The sequence below is a fragment of the Pyrus communis genome, chromosome 11 (assembly GCF_963583255.1).
Source record: "Pyrus communis chromosome 11, drPyrComm1.1, whole genome shotgun sequence".
Lineage (NCBI taxonomy): Eukaryota > Viridiplantae > Streptophyta > Magnoliopsida > Rosales > Rosaceae > Pyrus > Pyrus communis.
Window position 1 is genome coordinate 1,916,361 of NC_084813.1, and position 25,697 is coordinate 1,942,057.

The window sequence follows — 25,697 nt, forward strand, 5'->3', positions numbered from 1 at the left end:
AACTAATCCAGGCTCGAGATCAAGGAAGGAGGCGAGACCTCAGAGTTCGTGATTCGGATGGAATGTTGATGCTAGAGGGTAGAATGTTCGTGCCAAATGATGTGGATTTGAAGAAGGAAATTCTCGATGAAGCACATATCTCGGCTTATGCCATGCATCCAGGAGCTACTAAAATGTATCATACCATTCGACCATTTTATTATTGGCCGGGTATGAAGAGGGAGATAGCCGAGTATGTGAGCAGGTGTGCTGTTTGTCAGCAAGTTAAAGCAGAAAGAAAGAAGCCGTTTGGGTTGTTGCAGCCGCTTCCCGTTCCAGAGTGGAAATGGGAAAATATCACCATGGATTTTGTGTACAAGTTGCCGCGTACACAAAATGGCTTTGACGGCATTTGGGTGATCGTTGATCGACTCACTAAGTCGGCTCATTTTATTCCAGTGAGAGAGAAGTATTCTTTGAGCCGTTTAGCGGAGTTGTTCATCTCGAAGGTGGTGAAGTATCATGGTGTCCCCGTGAGTATTGTTTCGGATCGAGATCCACGATTTACATCGAAGTTTTGGGTAGCTTTCCAGGAAGCTTTGGGCACGAGATTACTTTACAGTACAGCGTATCATCCACAGACAGACGGACAGTCGGAGAGAACTATTCAGACCTTGGAGGATATGCTGCGAGCTTCGGTGTTGCAGTTTGGTGACGCTTGGCACCAGCGGTTGGATTTGATGGAATTTGCTTACAACAATAGTTTTCATTCGAGCATTGGCATGGCGCCATTTGAGGCCTTGTATGGCAGAGCTTGTCGCACACCGTTGTGTTGGTCAGAGGTTGGCGAGAGAGTCTTAGTAGGTCCAGAGATTGTCGAGGAGACTACTCAGAATGTTCAGGTGATCAAGTCTAACCTGAAAGCAGCTCAGGACAGGCAGAAGAGTCTAGCGGATCGGCATGCTACGGACAGAACGTATGATGTCGGAGACTGGGTATTTCTGAAGCTTTCACCGTGGAGAGGTGTTGTGCGGTTCGGAAAGAAGGGGAAGTTGAGTCCCAGATACATCGGACCATACATGGTCACAGAACGAGTTGGTGAGGTAGCTTACAGGTTGGAGTTGCCTCCGGAGTTGGCTAGAGTGCATAATGTCTTTCACGTGTCTATGCTCCGACACTATGTTGCTGATCCATCTCACGTGATACCTCCTCAACCGTTAGAGATTAATCCAGACTTGACGTATGACGAGGAACCGGTGACGATCATTGATTGGAAAGAGAAGGTTCTGAGGAACAAGACGGTGAATTTGGTGAAAGTTTTGTGGAGGAATCATTCAATTGAGGAAGCAACGTGGGAGACAGAAGATCGGATGAGGGATTTGTATCCTCGATTATTCTTTGACCACTAGGGGTTGTTACTTGGTTGTTTGAATTTCGGGACGAAATTCTATTAAGGTGGGAAGGTTGTGACATCCCGTCCCGGAGATATCGGAAACGTGCATAGGAAATGACCATTTTACCCCTAGCTGGTTTTCGTATTATTGTTTTTGGTTGTTTTGTGTGGTGTTGGCAAGCTTAGGGCCACACACACACACTGTCTCTCTCTGTCTCTCTCTCTCTGTGAGTTCCCCGAGCCCCATTCCCTTTCTTCTTCTTCCTTCGACGTACGGACAAACATAAAAAACACCCAAACCATCACAGATCGAAGGAACCAACTACACCATTCAACTCATGAGGTCGAGGCGAGCTCAGCCATACCATTTTCAGGTGAGAAATCCTTGGTTTTCACGTCGATTCATCAATGGCCGATTTGAGTACTGTTCATGCAAAGTTTGTACATTAAGTTTTTGGGTTTTCTAAGCTCGTAGTTGTGTTTGTGAGGTTCCCAGGAGCTTGGGAGTAGCTCGTTGGGTGAATTTGGACGTCAGGATCGTTGGATGTGGAGTTGGCCGAGTTTTGAAGATTTGGACAGGTATAATCTCGTAATTTTAGGCCTTAAAACTTGTTGGGACATGTTCTACTAGCCCTAGGGTTGATTTTGGTGCAAGAAACGTGGAAAAAGGTGGAAAAACGAGCGAGAAATCGTGAGTTGCAGGTTTTCCGGCGACGGCGTCGGCGTCGGCGTCGGGGACTGATTGGAGAAGGAGACGGAATATTCCGTCAAAGTTGACGGAATATTCCTGACGCCGTTAACGGCATCAGTTAGGTTTAACGGAATATTCCGTCAGTTTAACGGAATATTCCTGACGGCGTCTGTTGACACCGTCAGTGTGCATGGCACGTGGCCGCGCGTGGGGGCGTGTAGGTCCGTGCCTTGGCCGGCGCGTGGGGGCGCGTGCGGCGGAGGAAAATTATTCTAAAAATATGGTTGTGATCCTGAGGTTGTGTAGAGCACGTTGGTATATTCATTTGTCCATTTTGAGCAATGTATGAGAAGTTATTACGAGAAGTTGGTTATGTGCTTTAAAGTTAACGTTTTTATAGTTGTTTCGCATTTAGGTGACACGTACCCCGAGGACGAGCGTGCACACGCGAGGCAGGGGGGCTACGACCCTTCTACATACCAGTGAGTGGGCTTTTGTTTTCCGTATATACCTATATACATTTATATTCCCAGAAATTGATTTAAAAAGGGTTATTTGCCTTATGCCATGCATGTTATTATTATCGTTTATGCATCATTGCACGTATTAGTAGTGGCATACATATATATGCATATTGGGTGTTGTGGACGCACAGGTAAGCGCCAGGTAAGTGTTAGTCACGTTTATATTTCAGTAGTGGTTAGAGATGCTTAGAGAGCTCATAACCTGCACCCCCGGTGTTAGTGCTCCCGCCCAGAGTAGGGCACAGTCCTTCACGTGATGTTCACCTCCCGCACCACACGCTTAGCTTAGATCCAAGTTAGGTGCATAGGCCTGTCGTACAGACCACATTAGGTGGTTCCGACTCGTAGGTGACCCGCGATTATTCGCACAGCCTTCACGTGATCGTAGCACTAGAGCGTATATATGTATTACACCCAAGCCTGTCGTACAGACCACTTTAGGTGGTTCCGACTCGTGGGCAGGTTTAGTTATTGAGATTGAGATTTGAGCTCTAGATGTAGCCGTACAGGTCACGTAGGTGACTCCGGCTGCCAGATTACTTGCATATCGTTATGAAAATTCGGCATGGCATATTATCGAGCATGATTGATATACCCTGAGCATATTTGGCATATGTATTATATATATATATTTTCTGGGGAGTATACAGGTTTTACGGCGAGGGGTTAGTAAGTAATTTATAAATGGTTTTCGAAAGCTTTGTTTTTGCCCACTCACGCTTTTGTTTTGCGCCCCTCCAGGTTCTAGTTGCTTAGCCGTTGCGGTGTTTTCCCTTGAGGGCTTTCCGGCGTTTCTGACAGACACTCCCCATTGTAGGGTCGCCTTCGGGCGTACTACTGTTGTCTTTTTTCGTTTGGGCTGCTATAGACCTGCTCTGAAATTGTACCTCACTTACTAGCACTTATATTAGTACCTTGTATGCTAGTTTTTAATTATTCGTACTTTTATATTACTACTTTATTAGCTTCCGCACGTGCACATGGCTACGTCACCTTTGTGTGACGGCCAGCACGCTCCGATCTCGGTCGGGGTGTGTCAAAAATGTTTTACGATAGGAAAATGTAAAATTAATTCAAAAAATTTTACACCTAATCAAATTATCACATAAAATCGTTAAAACCTCAAATTCAGGAATTCTACTCCAAGAATATTCCATTTGAAGCACTATTTCTTCAGGGAAACAAAAATTTTCTTTAAATCCCTAAATGAGTCCTCATATGTGGCGCTTAGAGTCCCTAAATCCAGACTTTCATTGGAGATGCTCTAACTAAATGGCAAACTCTACAAAGTTCAGTATCAACAAAAAAAAAAAAAAATATGGATGCTAATTTTCTACTTTGAGGTTCATGTATGGCTTGCTTGATGTTAGTTGGCATGGTCTTGGGTTGGTATTTGTAGTCGCTTTTAACTCACCCCCAACATGGTGGTGGGTTTGAGTTCGACCAAAGACACTCCCATGCCACACAACACCTAATTTTATGCCACACTAAAGACACTTAAATATAAATTGTATGATGCAGAAAAACAATGAAACAAATCTCTTGAATTATCATGATTATTTTTGTTAAACGAAGTCATGCAAATTCCCAATATTTATGAAGTTTTAACTTTAATTTCTCTCAAAAAATTCATTCGTTTTGTTATTGTTTTTTAGCAGGTTGAGAGAGCTGGTTGCATAGGTTGTCGGGATGCCTTTGTCGACGGAATTAATTAAAGCCATGTATGAAATTTCTGACACACCATGTGATTGGAATTTTAAATTCTCACAAGTTTTGCTACTTTGTTTAATTTTGGTCCCAATTTTCTAATCAAATTTCTTCCTCTGGTACATCAAGTCGCCTAAAAAAAAGGTAGCTTTTAATCCTACTCAATTTCTATCGTTGGTTAACTAAATCACAACATCTTTCTTTTCCACTACAACCCACGTCAACATCGTGCTGCTAGGGGAAAGCAGTGGAGAACTCCAGGAACTCCATTTGGTCTCCAAAGAGGTAAGAGAGGTAGAATTCATCAGATCTCTCTTTTTTCATTCAACTTGATAGTTATGCTATCGGAGCTAGCATTGTGCTACTGTTGGCACTCTTTTCAGTATTTGTTCAAGTTTGTTTCAGTTCCAAATGTAGAACTACAGAAACCAGGTTAAATAGGACATTTCAAATATGCACACGCCATGCACAACAACTGGATAGAAATAATTTTTTTCCTACACCTTGAAATGATCTAATTGCCCTTGTAAATGGGTTAATTTGTCAAATCAAGTCAACATTTCTTCCTCCTTGTTCGAAAATCTGTGGCGCCCAACCGTTAGCTCAAAGAACCTTAGCCCTAAACGACGCGCGACCCTTTTCCACCTCAATTCCAACAGGCGCAACTTGTTCCATCCCATTTCTGGCCGACACTACCCTTTTCCACCCTAGTTTCCAACCGGCACAACTTTTTTGTATGCTCTATATATTTAGGAGGTGTTGTGATGTGCATTTGCACATCCTTTCGAAATATTTGAAAAAGTTGTTTCCACCCTAGCATTTGCACATCCTTTCCAAAATAATTCAACGGAAAAATCCCAAAAGAGGTACGCTTTGAAATGAAATTTCGGTATTTGAACCTAGGTTTTGTAAAATTGAGAATTTTGGTTTTGGTGCGAATTAGTGTTTTGTACTGTTAAGTTATTTGATGTTAATTTGTGCTATGCATGTGCTTTACAAATTGGTGGAAGTTAATTGATTGAAACATGTTCATCAATTCGTGCATTGCGTGAATGTCTATATGTTGGGTATGCTTGAATTTGGTTCATGAATTCGTTGAATTTGTGCATATTATATGTATATTCTGTGCATATCATTTTGATATTGCTGAAAATATTCGATTGAATTTTGTTCATGAACTGGTAGATATTATGTGCATATTTTGTGCACGCGTTGATGTTGGTTGATGAACTGGTTTAATTTAGGTAGACAATATCCATATATTGTGCACATCCTGTGTGCATGCTTATCTTATTTAATAGATTTGCTTATGTTCTAAACATTGCAGGTCGAAAGTCAAATGTATACCTTCGACAGAATTCATGTGTCCGCCAGATGAGGTGTTTCCTGCAACCATCTATTGTCTCTCATACGCCTTGGGGTGTCTAAGTAATATTATAGGCCGATTTTCAAATGATCTACTAAAGAAATTTGAAGCTTTGTGTTTTGGCCATTTGGTTGATGTGGACCACATTGACTTGTTTGGTCAGTTCACCCACTACGTTATCCTTAGGGTTACTAAGGATAAAGTGAGTGATGATTCTATCTCTTTCCTTTTTAAGGAACATGTCGTGACTTTTGGGAGCTGCAAATTTTGTTTGGTGACGGGACTCAGTTTTGAAGAATTCCCCCTTCCAAAGAGAAGGAAGATGAATGTCGTGTTACAGACGTCTATTTCAAGGGGAAGAAAAAGATAACCCTGAAACAATTGGAGGATCAATTCCACATGTGCCAACATCTAGAAGATACATACAACCTCGACCTACTGTACTTCGTTTACTTTGTTGTTTTGGGTAAGGATAAGGAGTCAGTCATTGACTACTACCTGCTTCAGTTGATAGATGATGAAGATAAATGGGAGGTATATCCCAGGGGATCCGCATCATTCCAGGTGTTGATGCCAAACATATTCGCATCTGCTTTGACCTGCCACAAGGTTGTAAACCTAGCAATCATTTCCTTCTGGTAAAGAGTTCTTAGGCCATTGAAGTGCAAATGACTAAATCTATGGTGCCACAACCATGACTTTCATCTTCCTTTGCATGCAAGCATGCATTTATAGTCTTGAGCTTCAATGGGAACAATTTATTTGGTGACATCTTCACCACTGCAATGGAACCTCTCTTCGGATCATATATTTCACATTCTCCTTGAAATATAGTAATCTTATACTTCTTGTCTTGAAGTTGCCCAACACTTAACAGGTTTCTTTTCAAATCAGGGATGAAAAAGACATTTGAATTGTCTTAATGAAGTCATTCTTGGTCCTGATTTGAATCTCTCATTTTCCCATAACATTCATCGTTGATTTGTCTCCAAAATTAACACTGGTATGAAAACTTTCATCTATATTGACAAAAGAATACTTACACCCACTCATGTAGCTGCTGCAATCAGTGTCCACGTACCAAGTTTCTTGATTAAACTCCTTCATAGCATGGAATGCCATTAAGAGTGTTTATTCCTCATTTTTCTAGCAAAGTTTGACTTCTCTCCCTTTTCCTTGAGAAGCTTAGTGTAGCACTCATTTTTGTAATGGCCATAATTTCCACACTTGTAACATTCAACCTGAGACTTGTCGAAGTGCTCTTTTTCTTTGCTTTGACAATCATCAACTTTCTTGGAAACATGAGATGATCTGGTATCATCCCTATTCCCAAATCTTCCCCCTGCTCTTGGGAGCCACCACGATTCAGCTTCTGTTCATGGAGAGCAAAGGAACTTTACAACTTATGAATTGACATTTCCTCAATGTCATTTGACTCCTCAATGAAGCAAACCACATAGTTGATCTTGGGAGCCATTGATCTCAGAATTTTCTCCACAACTTCATTGTCTTCAATCTTGTGACCATGAATTCTCATCTTGTTAGCAATTGCCATTACTTTTCCAACATATTCATTCACAAACTCGCCATTCTCCATTTGAAGAGTCTTAAAGTCTCTTTTAATCGCTTGAAGCTGTGCTTGCTTCACTTTTCTCGGTCCTTGATATTTCTTCCTCATTGATTCCCATATTTGATGGGAAGTCTCCTTCTCAAGAATGGTTTCCAGGAAGCATCTATCGATTGCCTGGAACAAGTAATTCTTTACCTTCAATCCTTTAGCTTAAATTCATCAACCTTCTTATGTTGCGCCCTCGTTATGACTTTTTGAGGTATATCAATCCCTGTTTCCACAAGGTTAAAGTACTCTTTGGACCTTAGGAAATTCTTCATCAGCAATGCTCCAATGGTCGTAGTGACCATCAAAATTAGGAATGGCTGGCTGCACAAAGCTTTCACTTGCCTTCTCGGTTAACATTGTTTCTTGCTACTGCAAGTATTTTTCTCTCACTCATTCTTTTTTTTTCAGGCACAAAAAACTAGCTCTCATACCAAATGTTGGTTTGAAAAACCCTAGAACCCCAAAACCCTAGTTGTGCTCTTGTAATGTTAACTCACAAAAAAATATTGAACTGATTCTTCTCATTAACACCAATGGGAAGATTACAGCCTTTTAAGGGAAAGCAAATAAACAAACTCCACTACTAAGATCATGTGCAAATTTTGTGGAGATTACACCCTAAACAACGGAAGCAAATTTAATCATGGTGAACAAGCTTAACCATTACTCCTACAAACTAGGACTCAAGCTTTACTTGGTTTCTACACATCCAATCAACTTCATTTAATTAAAAAAGCAGAATTTAAACTTAATTAAAACTCTTAACAATTTTCTTTTTTGGTTTTTCGGTAAGTGAATGTTTGAAATTTTTTAATTTATATAATTAGTTTTGAAGTCGGTTTCACAGGAAAAATACGGAAGAAGTATATTTTGCACCATCAGACTATGAAAGGTTTTAGCCCTTTCATTTGTTTTCTTTGATGTACGCTGCAAGAAGTATATTTGAAACCCTAGGATCATGAGTCCCCAAAACAGAGTCCTATTAAGTATATAGTTTCTTAGCTTTTGCAAACTGCTTGAGTTTCGCAAGTGAAGATAGCATACATGTATACTTAGCATCATTCATTTTGAGTTTCATTTTGACAATCTTAAATAGGGATTATAAAATTGGACCATTAATACGTAGTGGGTGTACGTTTCGTTAAGTTCTTTGCATTTACTAATATTAATTTCTTGTCTACATTCTCCTTGTTTCTTTTTGGTTTAATAGGCTTTGGTGCAGTCATTCTGTTTGTATGTACAACAGGTTGCCTTTCTATATTAAGTTCTTTATTATAAACCAATTTATTAGTTAAATAATGGTTACTCATTTTTGCAGAATTTAAAGGGTGGGGGGATTTTAGTTTCACTGTCCATTTTAATATGATGGTTTTCAATTTATATTGAATGCTTATGTAATGCAAGGTGGACTTGGAGCTCATTTGGATGTGTTTTTAAAATGACTGAAAGCGTTTTTGGTGAAAATATTTTTGGAACCAATCTTTAGTAAAAATGCAAGTAAATTATAGAAAAGCACTTAAAGTACTTCCTAGAAGAAGCAATAACTGGCGCTTCTTGTAGAAAACACTTTAAGTGCATTTGGAACCAAAAAATATCCACTCTAAAAGCACTTTCAGTCATTTTAAAAGCACATCCAAATGAGCATTTACTCATTAATCTTGAGTGATGAAGATACGGCTATCAAGTTTTTAAGGTACACTAATATGTATTTTTATCTTATTTTTTCGTGATTTCACGAACCCCTAATTGTGTTTCACTATTATGTTAACAATTTATGGTTTAATTTTATAAAGGTATTGTGTATCTGAACCAAAATGATAGTAATTCCATCCATGTATATATATTAGTTACAAGGATTAATAGTATCTGATGCTTGCAGGGATTAATAGTCTTTGTCCCACCTTACTTTATCTATAGTGATCCGCATTGCTATAACATACTTTGGTTGCCCTTTGTTTCAAATTGCTACCACTCAAAAATTGGAATTATCACAAGTTTGGTTTACTAATGCTTGGAATAGAGATGGTTTCAGGGAAGAAAAGACATGGCGGAGTAATACTTTGCATAGGCAGCTTAAGGGAGAGTAGAAACATGCCTTGGTTTGCATGCAAGTGGGTATTGGTTTCTTCTTTTTAGCTAAAATTTTTACTATGTTATTTTTAATTTACTGCTGATACAATTTTTCTTTAGTTTTGAGGAATGCGAGAAATAATTTAAAAATATTATTAATTTTCTTATTCGATATGTTTGTATGTATTGGGTAACTAATTCAGACATCAAGTTTGTAATTTTACTGTGTTTATTTTTAGACAGAGGGTTAATTTTCTCTTTGTATATTAAGGTTGTCTTTTTGTGTGGTTTATTTACTCAGTTTGACGATGTGACTTCTTTTGCTATCAATTGGACATAAAGTTTCATTTTTTTTGTGGCATTTGTGATATGTGAACGATCAAGAACATCATGTTTAGTTTTATTTAATTATAAGAATGTATTTATGCGTGAACGAATGTAAAATGAAAAAATAAATCTACAAGCCCCGCGTAGCGTGTCTTAAAGTAAAAAAAAAAATCTTTTGCACGCTCATGAGCATATGCAAAAAGGCTATTTCACATAACCCCCCCAGGTGACTATTACAAAAAGCTCATTATATGAAATTTTTCAAAAAGCATGAAAAAACCGCCGGGAATCGAACCCGGAGTCTACCCTGTCATAGTCCAGCGACTTATCCGCCAAGACAAAAACAAATGAGCACTAACAAACCATTACTTACGCTATATATATCAATAATTATACTACTAAACCCTAAACCCTAAACCCTAAACCCTAAACCCTAAACCCTAAACCCTAAACCCTAAACCCTAAACCCTAAACCCTAAACCCTAAACCCTAAACCCTAAACCCTAAACCCTAAACCCTAAACCCTAAACCCTAAACCCTAAACCCTAAACCCTAAACCCTAAACCCTAAACCCTAAACCCTAAACCCTAAACCCTAAACCCTAAACCCTAAACCCTAAACCCTAAACCCTAAACCCTAAACCCTAAACCCTAAACCCTAAACCCTAAACCCTAAACCCTAAACCCTAAACCCTAAACCCTAAACCCTAAACCCTAAACCCTAAACCCTAAACCCTAAACACCCTTTAAAAAATTTGATTTCCTAACGTTACCTAACGGAAAGCCAATTTTGCCCAATTTCTCTCCTATTCGCTCTGATTTCAGCGGAGCACAAGATTCCTATCACCATTTCGGCGGCAACGCACCACCTTTCGACAAGATTACGCCGGAAGCTGCCCACTTCGGAAGAGACTTCCTCTGCCCCAGCCGGTGTTTTGCTTCGGTTTTCTCCTCTTCTTTCTAATCTCTTCAGCTTTTCGTTTTTCTTCTTCAATTTTGCGGCAAAGCTTGAATTAGCTCTTCTAGGTGTCTGTTTGATTTGTGGAACTGTAAAAATTTCATCTTTTAGATACATATACACGCATATATATATATATATATATTTAGGGTTTAGAGTACTTGAACTCAGTTTGATGAAATTTGATTTATGAAACTGTAAAAAGTTTTAATTTTGAAATATAATTGTATTTTGCTTTAAGACTGAGAGGATTATTGGGCAGTATTATTAGGACAGAATTATGACAGTGAAAAGGCAGAAGCGTCACCGGAAGAGTGTGAGGTTCTACACAGCATGCTACAGATTCAGATAGCCGTACAAGGTGCTCTGCGATGTCACTTTCGTGCACCACCTCGTCACCAATCGCATTACCCCCGCCGACAAGGCTATTCACCACCAAATGCGCTCTCGCTGAGTTGAAACAACACGGTCCGATGCTTGGTCCTTCGTATTCACAGTCTCTTGAAGCTGCTAATAGCCTTATTATTGCAAGGTGTGATCATGAGAGTCCCGCAAGTGCTGAGGATTGCATCTTGGATGTTGTTGGGCAAAGTAATTCCGAGCACTTCTTTGTTGCTACTCAGCACGTTGATCTTCGTGAGAAACTTCTCAAGGTTGATGGCCTTTTTGAATCCTCTATACAGTTTGGTTTGATGCTCATTATGTTTGCCATTGTACATCTTTTCACTTGCAGATACCAGGTGTCCCTGCTATATACGCTCTGAGAACTGCTATTTTGCTTGAGTCCCCTTCTGATGCCCAACGCCAATTTGTCAAATCTTCAGAAGAACAACGCTTGCATATGACTGAATTGGAATACAAGATGTTGAAGAAGAAAAAGAATATTCTGAATTCTCATGAAAAAGACGATCCCTCTGGTGAAGAAGATGGTTCTGGAGATCAGAACATGGAAGCACAGGTTGTAGCAAAAGGGGATACCGCTAGGAAAGGATTGGGAGTGAAGGATAAAGTTCAATTTAAGAGAAAGAGGGCAAAGGTACTACCAAACTCATTTCTTTCGTATTCATTGATATTTTAAATGTATTTTTCTTTTCTTCAACATGTCTGCTTATATTCAGTCTTATGTGAGGTGTTATAATTCATCCCATGAACTTTTTTGATATGGACTGCACATAATATGAAGTAAGATGTTGGAAGGAGGACACCCGTTGTGTTTATAGTATATACTAGAAAAAGTGTCCGCGCCTTGCTGCGGGACTTGAATGCATCACCTTGAACTGCATGAATAAGATACATTTTACCTAAATGAAGAGAGAAAATGTGTCCGCGCCTTGCTGCGGGATAGATGAGTGAAACAGTTGATACGTACTTATTACATCAATTACTATGACTAAATGACGCGTCAATTCCATCATTATGCAATAAAAAAACATAGGGCTAACGAATATGATCAATCATTCTAACATTCTTCCTAGCTTATCCAATCTAAATGACAGAAATGGCTAATTTCATTGACCAATTAACCGGATTAGCTAACACTTCCTGAAGAGAGATTCTTCATGCTTCACATCTCTTAACTGGAGCTGTAATAGAATTCTAGCATAGTATCCGAAATGCTATTGAATTGGATGACGAAAATGCCGAATTTCTAAATAGCTCATCATATACTTGTGATTTGTGAATGAAGATTTTGTATTCATGAATAACGATCAAATGCTTGACAATTATCGTGCTAAGTAATTATCAATCACATTTAAAATCCAGGCAGAAAAGCTTTAGAAAAATAAATAAAAAACCCATATAACTAAATAGGCTTTGAATATGCTATTAGGGCACATAATTATATACCTAAAAATGGCAACAAACCAGCTTCTTCCTCCCACGACCCGACTTTCTGAAATTTCCCAAGAAGATAAATCCATTAGCAATTGAGAGAAATTCGAGATATATATATATATATATATATATATATATATATATATCAAGAAGCAGAGGAGCAGAATGTTCAAACCTAATTACACCAGAATCTCAAAACGACCGATGCCCCAGAAATAGCCATGCCCTATTGCTTCTCCTCGTTCCCAGTTTGCTCTGAAATGGGGGTGTGACTCATAGTTTGATCTGGAATGGGAGTTTGACTTATAGGTTGATCTACAATGGGAGTTTGAGTTATAGTTTGCTCTACAATGGGAGTTTGAATCTTGACCGAATAAAATTATTGATCAAATTCGTTCTATTTATTAATGCTTGTTCAGAGATATAATCATACCAAACAGAAAGACTCAATCCATTGCTAACATCAGCAACCCTAGTTTCCCACCAAAAGAACTTAGCTCAATAGATTTCTTAGGAAACAATTCTTAGTCGCTGCGAACCACGAACTATGCAACCGAAACAGAACCAGATTAAATAAAAGCACTTTGAGTAAAGAAAACAAAGTGAAATTTGTTTTCCATGCAAAGAATCTTTTAGCTCTCCTTTCAACACTTTTGATACGTTTTATTTAAAATGGTTTCTGGAATCGGTCATCTCACAGGGTATTCTAACTCTCTTTTTCATTCATTTCACGCAAACCAATCATACATTTAAAATAGGGCTTGAATAGCCTAATATAAACTACACAAAAAAAGATTTCGAACTTGGTTTAGCGGCTGAAAAGAATTTGTGCCTCCAAATACTAATGCTTACCCATAACCTAGAATTTAAAATTAGCATTTTGTGGCATTTGGATGTGAAAACTGAAGCGGCAGGTGGCAGCAGTGGTACCAAATTACAATTCTAAATCTAGTAACAGTATCTGGTTGATAATTAACCCAGAATATAAAATCTAAATAAGTTAGAGCAAAAATCACCTCTAATCTTTGCTTCTCTTGTACTTTGGTATTATGGGGTTGACTTGTAAACGGTAGATAAAGTCCTGAAAACCGAGAATGAAAAGCATTCTTTTAGTTAACCAAAAACCATTCATAAACGGAGTAAGACATGTAAACAAAAAACAAATCTTGGAAAGCAAACATAAACAAACTTCAATCACAATTACTTTAATACATATTTGGATACAAAGGAAAATTGAATTTATTAAATTTTGATATAAAGAACATTAACTAATGCAGGAAGAACATTTGTGCCTCAATGGTGTGAGAAGTACTCAAAACAAACTTTGTGATGTGCAAACAGAAAATGATCATGCTCTCCAACCTAATGCAGGAAAAACATTTGAATTCTTCCATGATATCCATGTTTTGCACATTTAAATATTTATATACCAATTGAGAATAACAATTTAAAGCCCCCACCCACGCCTTCTCCCCCACCCGAAAAATTCACCTAAAAATCACATTAACCGCCACAATTTAAGAATCCAGATTACATTTTTCAACAAAAAAGAATCAGCCTTCAATTATTAGCCTAAATATTGATTTGCAAACACAATGTAGCAAAAGAGTTGTTCAATAGCTCATTTTGGATTATAGGAAGTCGATTCAAAGAACTGAAAAAGCATAAATGAAAATATTCAAGAACCAACCTTTTTTGGAAACCACTGGTTCTAGTCTTATGATCTTTGATTCATTTAGCGAGAACCAAATTAATCTGAAATAAAAAGAAGCCTGTTAGTTAAATCAACTCAGAATTCAAAACTAATATAGATTGACAGTGAAAAAAGGTATTTGCACACACATAATGCAAAACACACGTGTAATATACAATTGAGTAAGATACTTTGATGCCATGTGGATCATTAACTGTTCCCTTGAGCCACAATTTTATTTGAATTAATGTACTAAAGATTAATGCTATGTACATTGAAAATGTCGAGTAGATTGTTATATCAAAAGATTTGACCACACAGGTAGGCCATGCGGCTTTGGATCGATATTAGTACACTTACATGCAAAAAATTATGAAATATTGATTGGTTTATTAATAACGTTAATGAAGATTCTTGTTTTTGGCGTGCGTCAATGAATATTGTTTTGTTACGTCATTTTATTACTTAACATTATTAGTTAAATTTAAATACATAATGTTATGATGTGAGGATTATTTTGAATTTAAATCATGGATCTCTGCTCTAATCTGTGCAAACACAACATACACATTTTAAAACAAACAATAACAATCACAAAAGAACAAACAGAGTGATGGCATAAAAATGTGGCATCATCTGCCAATGAACAAAAATCAGATGTATCATGTATTGTAGAGGAATAGATAACTGAGAATTCCATTCACAGAGTGACCACCACGACAACAAAGAATAGAAGCATGAACAAAAACATGCAAAACACATACAATTTGTTTTTTGCATAGAGGTTGTAACACTGAAAAAGTAGCAGAGCAGGAGGAAAAAGAGAAATGGAGAGCAAGGTGGTAGCCAAAAGAGAAAATCAGAGTTATTAATATCTTCTTAGCTCTCCTAATTTAATAATTTAGACTCAAAATAAATTCTGTCAGATGTCTTTCTGAATCCATGTTTTGAGAAAGATGGTATTGTCCAAGAAGAGCGGGACTTTTCCTTTCTAAAAAAAGGAAGCCAACAGCAATCATGAATAAAAGTGGGTAGAGAATATAAAATTCTACTCGTCTTTTCTTGTGGCTTTGGTGGGTTTGGCAAATGGCAGCAGAAAAGCAAGAAATAATCAAATTGCACTCGAACTTACCAATTTTTTATTCAAATAAACAAAAAAAAAGGAGTTGGAATCAAACTAACCTCCGTTTTCTATATGCAGCAAACTGCATCTTGTTTTTGCCTTCGTTAGCAACATACCGTTGGCTCTGTACACACCAAAAAACACATTAAACACCTCATTCATTACTAATAACCATTTCAATTAATTAATTATTTAGACAAAATTTTCAACGATTCCAAAGCTTAGATAAAATCTGCGGGAGAAAATTGAGATTATATGCAATTGTATGTCAAATAACTGAAAAATACCATATATCCAATATTAAGTGCATACACTTATAAACTAATCTTTATATATACTTTAAAATAATACAGATCAATGTAATCTAAAACATTGAAAACATTATCATACAATTAAAGAATAATGACGCAGAAAATTTTCTTTGCATTATTTTCAGATAACTTTTCAGGCAGCAACCATTTCTTTTATCCCATTTATCCAACACCACCCGCATTTCAAACAAAAAGGAAGAGCTTAATAACTAATAATTTCAGGCACTTTCCAATTCTCAGCTATGATAAAGACCATGGATAATTTATTGTGTCCATTTTCCTGCCAACTTAAGTGGCCAGAAACTGAAAATTTCTTATCAAATGTGTTAATGCTGCAATATATAGGATGACGGAGAAAATTCCAGTGAAGATTGGTTGAGGAAATTGACAATGTCACTACTCACCTTTGGAAACATGTCTTTTCTGGAAACCATTTCAAAGTGTTTAGGATCCGAAAACTCGTAATCGATTTTAGTGTGCCTAACATCAAAAAATGACCTTCACAAAAACTAACTCAAAAACCCTAAATCCCTAAACCAGAAATTCACATAATAATAAATAAAAAAAACCCTAATTCACAAATTACCTAGTGTTTTTGACACCGGTGATGTGGCGGCGGTGGTCGCGACGGCAGTGATGGGGTTACAATAGTGAATCGTGATGGTCTGAGCTGCATAACGGCGATTGCACGAAACCACAACCACCTTCTCAAATTCTGAAATATCCATCAAAACAGAATGAGAGGAAATCAAATTTGAAAAACAAAAATATAAACTCCACTGATACAAATAAGAAATACAGAGAGTTACGAAACACGTAGCACGGTTTAGACAACCAATCTGATTTAACCACAAAATGTAATAGCAACCTATTACAATAACATTTATGGCCATTCTATATTGTAAGCACCCCCTTCCTAAACTATGTATATAGACATTTTTAGCTTGAACGATAACAATAATGTAAAAAAAATAAAAAAAGCAATCCTCAGTTTTAACCAAATTTTTTAACCACATACATCGAGTAGGACACAATAGTGGTTCATAATTATAGACTGAAATGCACAATTACTGAGTTGAAACACAACAATATTGATTAGTTATTGGTAGTGGAGTAAACTCACTGTTCTTTGTCCGGGGATAATTCGAGAGACAGAAGCTAATTTCGGAGTTCGTTCTTCTCCATGTGAATACCAGATTAGTGTGGTTTCATCCTGTTAAAGATACGAAATATGAAGCCATTCAAGCGGTTAAGATATCTAGTAATGATCGTGGAGATGCATAACAGGAAGAAGATGTAAGATAAAAAACTTATTAGTATGAAATGAATCCAATATCCTAATGTAAAGGAAATTACTCACGGTAGAAATTCTGAATGGACAAAGTTTTGGCTTCCCTTTCCAGCTATACTTGATTAACTGGGAACCTTTTTTTAATGCAATCAGTGACTTCATGAGAGAGAGAGAGAGAGAGAGAGGAATATTAGGTGAAAAGTATTGCCAAATCACACAGAGATCAAAATCTTGAATATATATGTTTAACCATATCAAACATCATTTGGTGGATTCTACTCACATAAAATCACTTCAAAAAGTGGTGGCCATTCTAACAAAACGAACTCAATTAACCCAACATCTTAGTAAGTTATTAATCAGAAATATTAAAGGATACAGAGCAGATTAATGCATAGCAGTTATGTATGCAAGGAATACATAATGGTTTTTTCTTACACTCTTTGAATCGAACTTGAGCCATTTTGTTAACTAATGACATAAACATAAATTTTTATACCACATTCACAACAAATGACAACATAAACATAGAACACCAGTTCTGTATGCATACCAAATCAATTATGTTATAAATCACAACATTGACAACAAATGACATAAACATAGAATTTACAAATTACTTACCTTTCAACTCCAGGAAACTGATTTTTGGCTTAATTTTGTCAGTGTCGAATACTTACAATGGGCTTTCCAGTGACAACAGCTGGTGAGTGACCATTAAATTTGGAGTACTCATCCAACATCCATGCCATGGTCTGAACATTGGTGCCCATATCGGGTGCGGGAACATCAGTATGAGTTCCAATGAGGTCATGGATTTTCTGAGCGAAGACGCGATCAGACGCTCCAACTTGCTCAAACTTAAGTCCCTGGGGGTGCATCCGATTCTACCCTCGGCTCCACCATATGGAATGTCGGCCACAGCAGTCTTCCAGGTCATGAGTTGAGCCAGGGCATTCACTTCATCTGGATCAACCTTTAAGAAAACAAACCAACAACAAATTTGATACAGAATCCATCAACATAAGACATACACTTCGCTAAGCCCCTTGGGATTTTATCCCCTGTGATATGGTCCATATTAGCCTGCTTCTTCGTCGAAACCGACTTCACAAACACCTTCTTCTTCTGTTTTCAAATTTTCAGAAACACCTGCTTCTCTCTCTCTCTCTCTCTCTCTCTCTCTCTCTCTCTTTCTTCCACTCTCTGTCAGAGTTCATACCCCCGAAACCCTCCTTGAAGGACAGCAAACGAAACTGCACACAACAACCCTCGAATTCACTCAAAACCGAGAAGAAAAAACCCACTTTCCCACCTCTGAAATCCATCAGCCATACCTCTCCCTGCGCTGTCTTCCCCTCGGCATCTCTCTCTCTGTCTGTCTCTCTCTCTCTCTTTCTCTCTCTGTCTGTCTCTCTGTCTCTCCGTTTCTTCCGCTCTCTGTGATAGCTTAATTTCCCCGAAACCATAAATGAAGGACAGCAAGTGGAACCCTTACACGGCAACCCTTTAATTCACTCAAAACCGAGAGGACAAAATTGCCCTTCCAACCTAGTCCACATATAATGGGTTTCTTGCAAATAAGGTGAAATGAAGGGGTAATTCGTCCTAAACCGTCCGGACAAAATCACCCTTATCAGTTCAAATAATATCCTTCAAACCCAGCCCAATTCTCATGGTTTTTTTGTAAATAGCGTGAAATCGAGGGGCAAACAATTGACTGTAACCCAATGAACAGTCAATTGCTCCCTTGTTTTAGAATAGATAATAGTATACACTATAAACACGGATAGGCCTCAGTATAGCTGCAATCCTGCATGGTGTGGATCATTTCAAGAGCACAAGCCGTTGGGATTGCGAGCGACTCGTCCCCTCCGACTAATTCACACGAAGCGAGACATAAAACTGGCCGCACGCGCTTTTCGCTTGCCAAAAGCGAGTACCTCATTGCCCTGTGGATTTTCTCGGGGTACTGCAACGGCACAGCCTCGTTCAACGCTTTGTCCACCATCTTTGCCTTCGTTGACATGTACTCGTCGAATTTGAATACCGGCAATTGGGTAGTTTCGAGTGGTTTGGCAATTGATTCTTCATCGGCTAGGAATGGTTGGGATGCAGATGATGCGTCGGTCACTTGTGTAGCTGTGGCCATGTAGAAAAAGGATTCTTCAATAAATGTTATCAACCCAATTACATGAATTACATAAATACACCGTTGTTAGGAAGTTAGGTTCGTAACTGAAACTATACAATGAATTACATAAATACACCGTAATAACATCATAACAGTAATATCGACAATTAAATTTTAATATGGTTGAATATTTTTTTATTGATAATTTCTAAAATTACAATATGCAAGTATATATAGGAAATAACCATATAATTGATTCTTATGATTGATAAAATTGATACAAAACAGGAAAGTATATATCTAGCTAATTGATACAATCAACACTAATAGAACGGTAATCATTCCAACATATTTGCTCAAATCAACATTGATTAAATGCTACTCTAGGCAAATATCTTATATGATTGTTGACTTTCTCAACACTCACTAATCACCCTTAATTACTATTAACTTGTCTTGAAATGTGATGACAGAAGGTCACAAGACTAACAACCTCTTTCAGAATTGAGAATCGAGTTAATTACATATAAAGCATCTCTAATGTGATGACAGATGACAGATGGTTTCTATAACATAATATTATCATTTTCATTATGGCGTGTTTACCAAACCGGAATTGAAATGAAGGAATAGGAATTGCATTGTTTCCAAGTCATTTTGTTGTTTACTAAAATTTTAGGGAATCAAAAACACATGGAGCCCATCTAAAATCTGGAATCACACTCCGAAAATTCTTGGATTTGGATTCTGAAGGTTCAAAACCGGATTATGTTGCTCAATTTCGTTCCATTAGCTTATGCAACTATTCCTATAAGGTGCTATCCAAGTGTTCGCCAACCGTCTCAAACAGATTCTACCGGTTTTAATTTCTCCTACACAAAATGCTTTTGTGGCAGAAAGGCAAATTCAAGATAATATTGGCATTGCACATGAGCTCGTTCATTTCCTAAAAACAAGAAAAGCGAAATGTAAATTTGACTTGGGAATCAAGTTGGATATGCATAAGACCTATGATAGAGTGGAGTAGGATTTTTTAATGATGGTTATGGAGAAAATGGGATTCAACGGTAGATGGAGAAATTTGATTATGGGTTGTATTTCATCAGTGAATTTTGCCACCATGCTCAATGGACAACCTGGATCCAAGTTTGCGCCATCTCGCGGTCTTAGGCAAGGGGATCCTTTATCCCTTTACCATTTTCTTCTAGTGAGTGAAGTTTTTTCGCTTCTTATTCAACAGGCAAGCGATGGAAAGTGGATAAGGGGTGTGTAGATGAACCTGTCAGGTCCGACAATTTCCCACATACTCTTTGCAGATGATACTCTTATCTTTCTCAAGGCGAAGGAAGTGAACTGCTGGCACCTAATACAGTTGATTGATGAATTTTGTGCGGCTTCGGGACAACTAGTAAACAAGTTGAAATCTAGTGTTTGCTTCAGTTCCAATGTGCCTGAGACAGTCACTTAACATCTGGCGGCCATTCTCGGTATGGAGAGGGTCGGGGACCTGGGGATATATCTCGGGGTTCCTGCTATGTGGGGACGATCTAAGAAATCCGGTCTTGCCTATGTTAAAGGTAGGCATATGGAAAAGCTTCAAGGATGGAAGAAATCAACTCTTTCACAAGCAATCCCGGCTTAGCCAATGAATTTGTTTAAGTTTTCCATATTGTTTTGTAACGAACTAGATGCCATGATTTCGAAGTTTTGGTGGGGACAAAAACAGGGTGAAAATAGGATTCATTGGGTATCCAGGGAAAAGATGGGTCGGTCAAAAGAGGAGGGAGGTCTTGGGTTAAGGAGCTTTGTGATGTTCAATGACGTTCTTCTGGCTAAACAGTGTTGGAGGTTGATAATGGAGCCAAACTCCTTGCGGGCGGTAGTGCTTAAGGCCCGATATTTTCATTTTAATTAAAAACTAGGACTCAAGCTTGACTTGGTTTCTACATATCCAGTCAGCTTCATTTAATTAAAAAAAGCAGAATTTAAACTTAATTAAAACTCTTAACAATTTTCTTTTTTGGTTTCTGGGTAAGTGAATGTTTGAAAAATTTTAGTTTGTATAATTAGTTTTGAAGTTGGTTTCACAAGAAAAATACGGAAGAAGTATATTTTGCACCATCCGACTATGAAAGGTTTTAGCCCTTTCATTTGTCTTCTTTGATGTACGCTACAAGAAGTATATTTGAAACCCTAGGATCATGAGTCCACAAAACAGAGTCTTATCAAGTATACAGTTTCTTAGCTTTTGCAAACTACTTGAGTTTCGCAAGCGAAGATAGCATACATGTATTCTTAGCATCATTCATTTTGAGTTTCATTTTAACAATCTTAAATAGGGATTGTAAATTTGGACCATTAATACGTAGTGGGTATACGTTTCATTTAGTTCTTTGCATTTACTAATATTAATTTCCTCCACATTCTCCTCATTTCTTTTTGGTTTAATAGGCTTTGGTGCAGTCATTCTGTTTGTATTTACAACAGGTTGCCTTTCTATTAAATTTTTTATTATATACTAATTTATTAGTTAAATAATGGTTACTCATTTTTGCAGAATTTAAAAGGGAAAAAGAGGGGGGGGGGGTTAGTTTCACTCTCCATTTTAATATGATGGTTTTCAATTTATATTGATTACTTATGTAATGCAAGGTGGACTTACTCATTAATCTTGAGTGACGAAGATATGGCTATCAAGTTTTTAAGGTACACTAATATGTATTTTTATCTTATTTTTTCATGCTTTCACAAACCCCTAATTGTGTTGCACTATTATGTTAACAATTTATGGTTTAATTTTGTAAAGGTATTGTGTATGTGATACAAAATGACAGTAATTCCATCCATGTATATATATATTAGTTAAAAAGTCGTAACTTTATTTTGAATGTAACTGATGCTTGGAGGGATTAATAGTCTTTGTCCCACCTTCCTTCAACTGTAGTGATCCGCATTGCTATAGCATACTTTGGTTGCCCTTTGTTTCAAATTGCTACCACTCAAAAATTGGAATTATCACAAGTTTGGTTTACTAATGCTTGGAATAGAGATGGTTTCAGGGAAGAAAAGATATGACGGAGTAATACTTTGCATAGGCAGCTTAAGGGAGAGGAGAAACATGCCTTGGTTTGCATGCATGTGGATATTGGTTTCTCTTTTTTAGCTAACATTTTTACTATGTTATTTTTAATTTACTGCTAATACAATATTTTTTAGTTTTGAGGAATGCAAGAAATAATTTTAAAATATTATTAATTTTCTTATTCGATTTGTTTGTATGTATTGGGTGACTAATTTGGACATCAAGTTTTTAATTTTACTGTGATTTTTTTTTTTAGACAGAGGGTTAGTTTTCTCTTTGTATATCGAGATTGTCTTTTTGTGCTGTTTATTTACTCAATTTGACTATGTGACTTCTTTTGCTATCATTTGGACATAAAGTTTCATTTTTTTGTGGCATTTGTGATATGGAAGATTGATCATGAACATCATGTTTAGCTTTATTTCGTCCACGTGACTCTTTTCAAGTTGAAGGGCTTGAAGTATCTTAATTTAAATCTAACGGTGCAAAAGTTTATACGAATTTTTAGCCAAAACAAATTAAAATGAAAAAATACCTCCTGACAAGTACAAATATTAAAATTAAACATTGTACATCGCATTAGTACATTGTAATTTTAAGAATGTCTTTATACGCAAACGATGTAAAAAAAAATATTAATAACTCTACAAGCCCCGCAGAAAGGCTATTTCTCATAACCCCCCAGGCGATCATTACAAAAGCTCATTAAATGAAAATGTTTAAAAAGCATGAAAAATCCGCTGGGAATCGAACCCGGGGTCTTCCCTGTCATACCCCCAGCGCCTTATCCGCTGAGACCAAAAAAATTAGTGCACACAAACCATTACTTAACCAATATATATCAATAATTATATAAACCCTAAACCCTAAACCCTAAACCCTAAACCCTAAACCCTAAACCCTAAACCCTAAACCCTAAACCCTAAACCCTAAACCCTAAACCCTAAACCCTAAACCCTAAACCCTAAACCCTAAACCCTAAACCCTAAACCCTAAACCCTAAACCCTAAACCCTAAACCCTAAACCCTAAACCCTAAACCCTAAACCCTAAACCCTAAACCCTAAACCCTAAACCCTAAACCCTAAACCCTAAACCCTAAACCCTAAACCCTAAACCCTAAACCCTAAACCCTAAACCCTAAAATCCCAATTGAATACACCCCACTTAGTTAGTTTGCCCAATTTCTCTCCTCTGCGCTCTGATTTCAGCGGAGCACAAGATTCCTATCACCATTGCGGCGGCAACGCACTAACTTTCGACAAGATTTCGCCGGAAGCTGCCCACTTCGGAAGAGACTTCCTCTGCCCCAGCCGGTGTTTTGCTTCAGGTTTTCTCCTCTTCTTTCTAATCTCTTCAGCTCTTCATTTTTCTTCTTCAATTTTGCGGCAAAGCTTGAATTAGCTCTGAATTCTAGGTGTCTGTTTGATTTATGGAACTGTAAAAATTTCATCTTTTAGATAAATATACACGCATATATATTTAGGGTTCAAGGGCACTTGAACTCAGTTTGATGAAATTGATTTATGAAACTGTAAAAAGTTTTAATTTTCAAGTATAATTGTCTTTTGCTTTAAGACTGAGAGGATTATTGGGCAGTATTATTAGGACAGAATTATGAGAGTGAAAAGGCAGAAGCGTCACCGGAAGAGTGTGAGGTTCTACACAGCATGCTACGGATTCAGACAGCCGTACAAGGTGCTCTGCGATGTCACTTTCGTGCACCACCTCGTCACCAATCGCATTACCCCGCCGACAAGGCCATCTCTAATGTCCTCAGGGCCCCTGTCCTGCTATTCACCACCAAATGCGCTCTCACCGAGTTGAAACAACACGGTCCAATGCTTGGTCCTTCCTATTCACAATCTCTTGAAGCTGCTAATATCCTTATTATTGCAAGGTGTGTTCATGAGAGTCCTGCGAGTGCTGAGGATTGCATCTTGGATGTTGTTGGGCAAAGTAATTCCGAGCACTTCTTTGTTGCTACTCAGCACGTTGATCTTTGTCAGAAACTTCTCAAGGTTAGTGGCCTTTTTGAATCCTCTGTACAGTTTGGTTTGATGCTCATTACATTAGCCGTAAGTACATCTTTTCACTTGCAGATACCAGGTGTCCCTGCTATATACGCTCTGAGAACTGCTCTTTTGCTGGAGTCCCCTTCTGATGCCCAACGCCAATTTGTCAAATCTTCTGAAGAACAACGCTTGCATATGACTGAATTGGAATACAAGATGTTGAAGAAGAAAAAGAATATTCTGAATTCTCATGAAAAAGACAATCCCTCTGGTGAAGAAGATGGTTCTGGAGATCAGAACATGGAAGCGCAGGTTGTAGCAAAAAGGGATACCGCTAGGAAAGGATTGGGAGTGAAGGATAAAGTTCAATTTAAGAGAAAGAGGGCAAAGGTACTACCAAACTCATTTCTTTCGTATTCATTGATATTTTAAATGTATTTTTCTTTTCTTCAACATGAAGTAAGATGTGAGGTGTTATAATTCATCCCATGAACTTTTTTGATATGGACTGCACGTAATATGAAGTAAGATGTTGGAAGGAGAACACCTGTTGTGTTTATAGTATATATAGTATACACTATAAACACGGATAGGCCTCAGTATAGCTGCAATCCTGCATTGTGGTTAACATCAATATGAGTTACTAGAATTACACTGTATTTTATGTTGCGGTATCTTTTCGAACTTTATTCCCCACTTTTTTTTAACCAAGATACTCATATCAAGATATCATATTACATATGTATTTTATCACTTGATGATGTTGTTTTCACTAGGAAGATGCTTCCCTGAATATCATAAAAATTTAATAAATTTTTGTTCGTGCACCGGATACTTAAACAAAGATAACAATGTATATATTGCTCATTAGTTTGGAAGGTGTTCACCAACTTCTCGTCCTCATTTTCTATGCATATACAATTCTTGCACGGAGGATGGGGGACTAGACTAGAGTGAATTCTAGAAGGGTGAGTAGTTGACGGCAATAATTCGATGTCTCACTATCCTATAAAAAAAGGGTGTTTTAACGAAACAAATGCATGCCTTTAATTATTGGTACATGTGGCTCTAAACTCCAATGTTGAAACACCTGGAAATTCAATTTCAATTCGGAGAAGAGATAAGACATGAGCTCTTTCTCTTGCTTTGTGCATCTTTTGAGATTCCGAATTGTTTCATGCAGGAAAGGAAGGATGGAGATGCTACTTTGAGGAGTCGTAAGAAACGGAGTAGATCACGGAAAGGCAAAAAGACTCTGGAGGCTGATGGTTAATGTTCCTGGGATAAAAGGTTTTGTAATGTAGCTTTCATTGGAGCAATAAGTTGAACTCACACTGTACTTTGGTCAATTTTGAACGAGTGATTATAGTATCGTTAAACGAGTGATTATCATGCTTTTCGCTTGTTAATCTGTCGATTAAATATCATAATTAGGTACTCATGTTAATAGCCTCGTACTAAGTTCATATGGAGTATGTCTTCTAAAAATTACTAAATTCATTGTTAAACCCGTGTCCTCGAGTCGGTTTCTCTTGAACACTACCAATGAACTACTCAAACACTAGAACTACTCGAGAACAC

At 37.6% G+C, this 25,697-nt stretch overlaps 2 long non-coding RNA genes and 2 pseudogenes across 2 annotated transcripts; 2 read left to right on the top strand and 2 right to left on the bottom strand.

Annotated features, from left to right (window-relative positions):
• The first annotated feature begins 10,465 nt into the window (after positions 1-10,465).
• Positions 10,466-11,726, top strand: LOC137708314 (uncharacterized; annotated as a pseudogene).
• A 1,758-nt stretch (positions 11,727-13,484) lies between these two features.
• On the bottom strand, positions 13,485-15,410 carry LOC137708315 (uncharacterized). Its single transcript, XR_011064773.1, has 3 exons — positions 15,344-15,410; positions 14,159-14,223; positions 13,485-13,549 (listed from the first exon to the last, which is right to left on the bottom strand). It is a non-coding gene; the product is annotated as an uncharacterized lncRNA (long non-coding RNA).
• Positions 15,411-16,721: 1,311 nt separating this feature from the next.
• Positions 16,722-17,996, bottom strand: LOC137708316 (uncharacterized). Its single transcript, XR_011064774.1, has 3 exons — positions 17,567-17,996; positions 16,956-17,020; positions 16,722-16,808 (listed from the first exon to the last, which is right to left on the bottom strand). It is a non-coding gene; the product is annotated as an uncharacterized lncRNA (long non-coding RNA).
• A 5,255-nt stretch (positions 17,997-23,251) lies between these two features.
• On the top strand, positions 23,252-25,682 carry LOC137709498 (uncharacterized; annotated as a pseudogene).
• Positions 25,683-25,697: the final 15 nt, after the last annotated feature.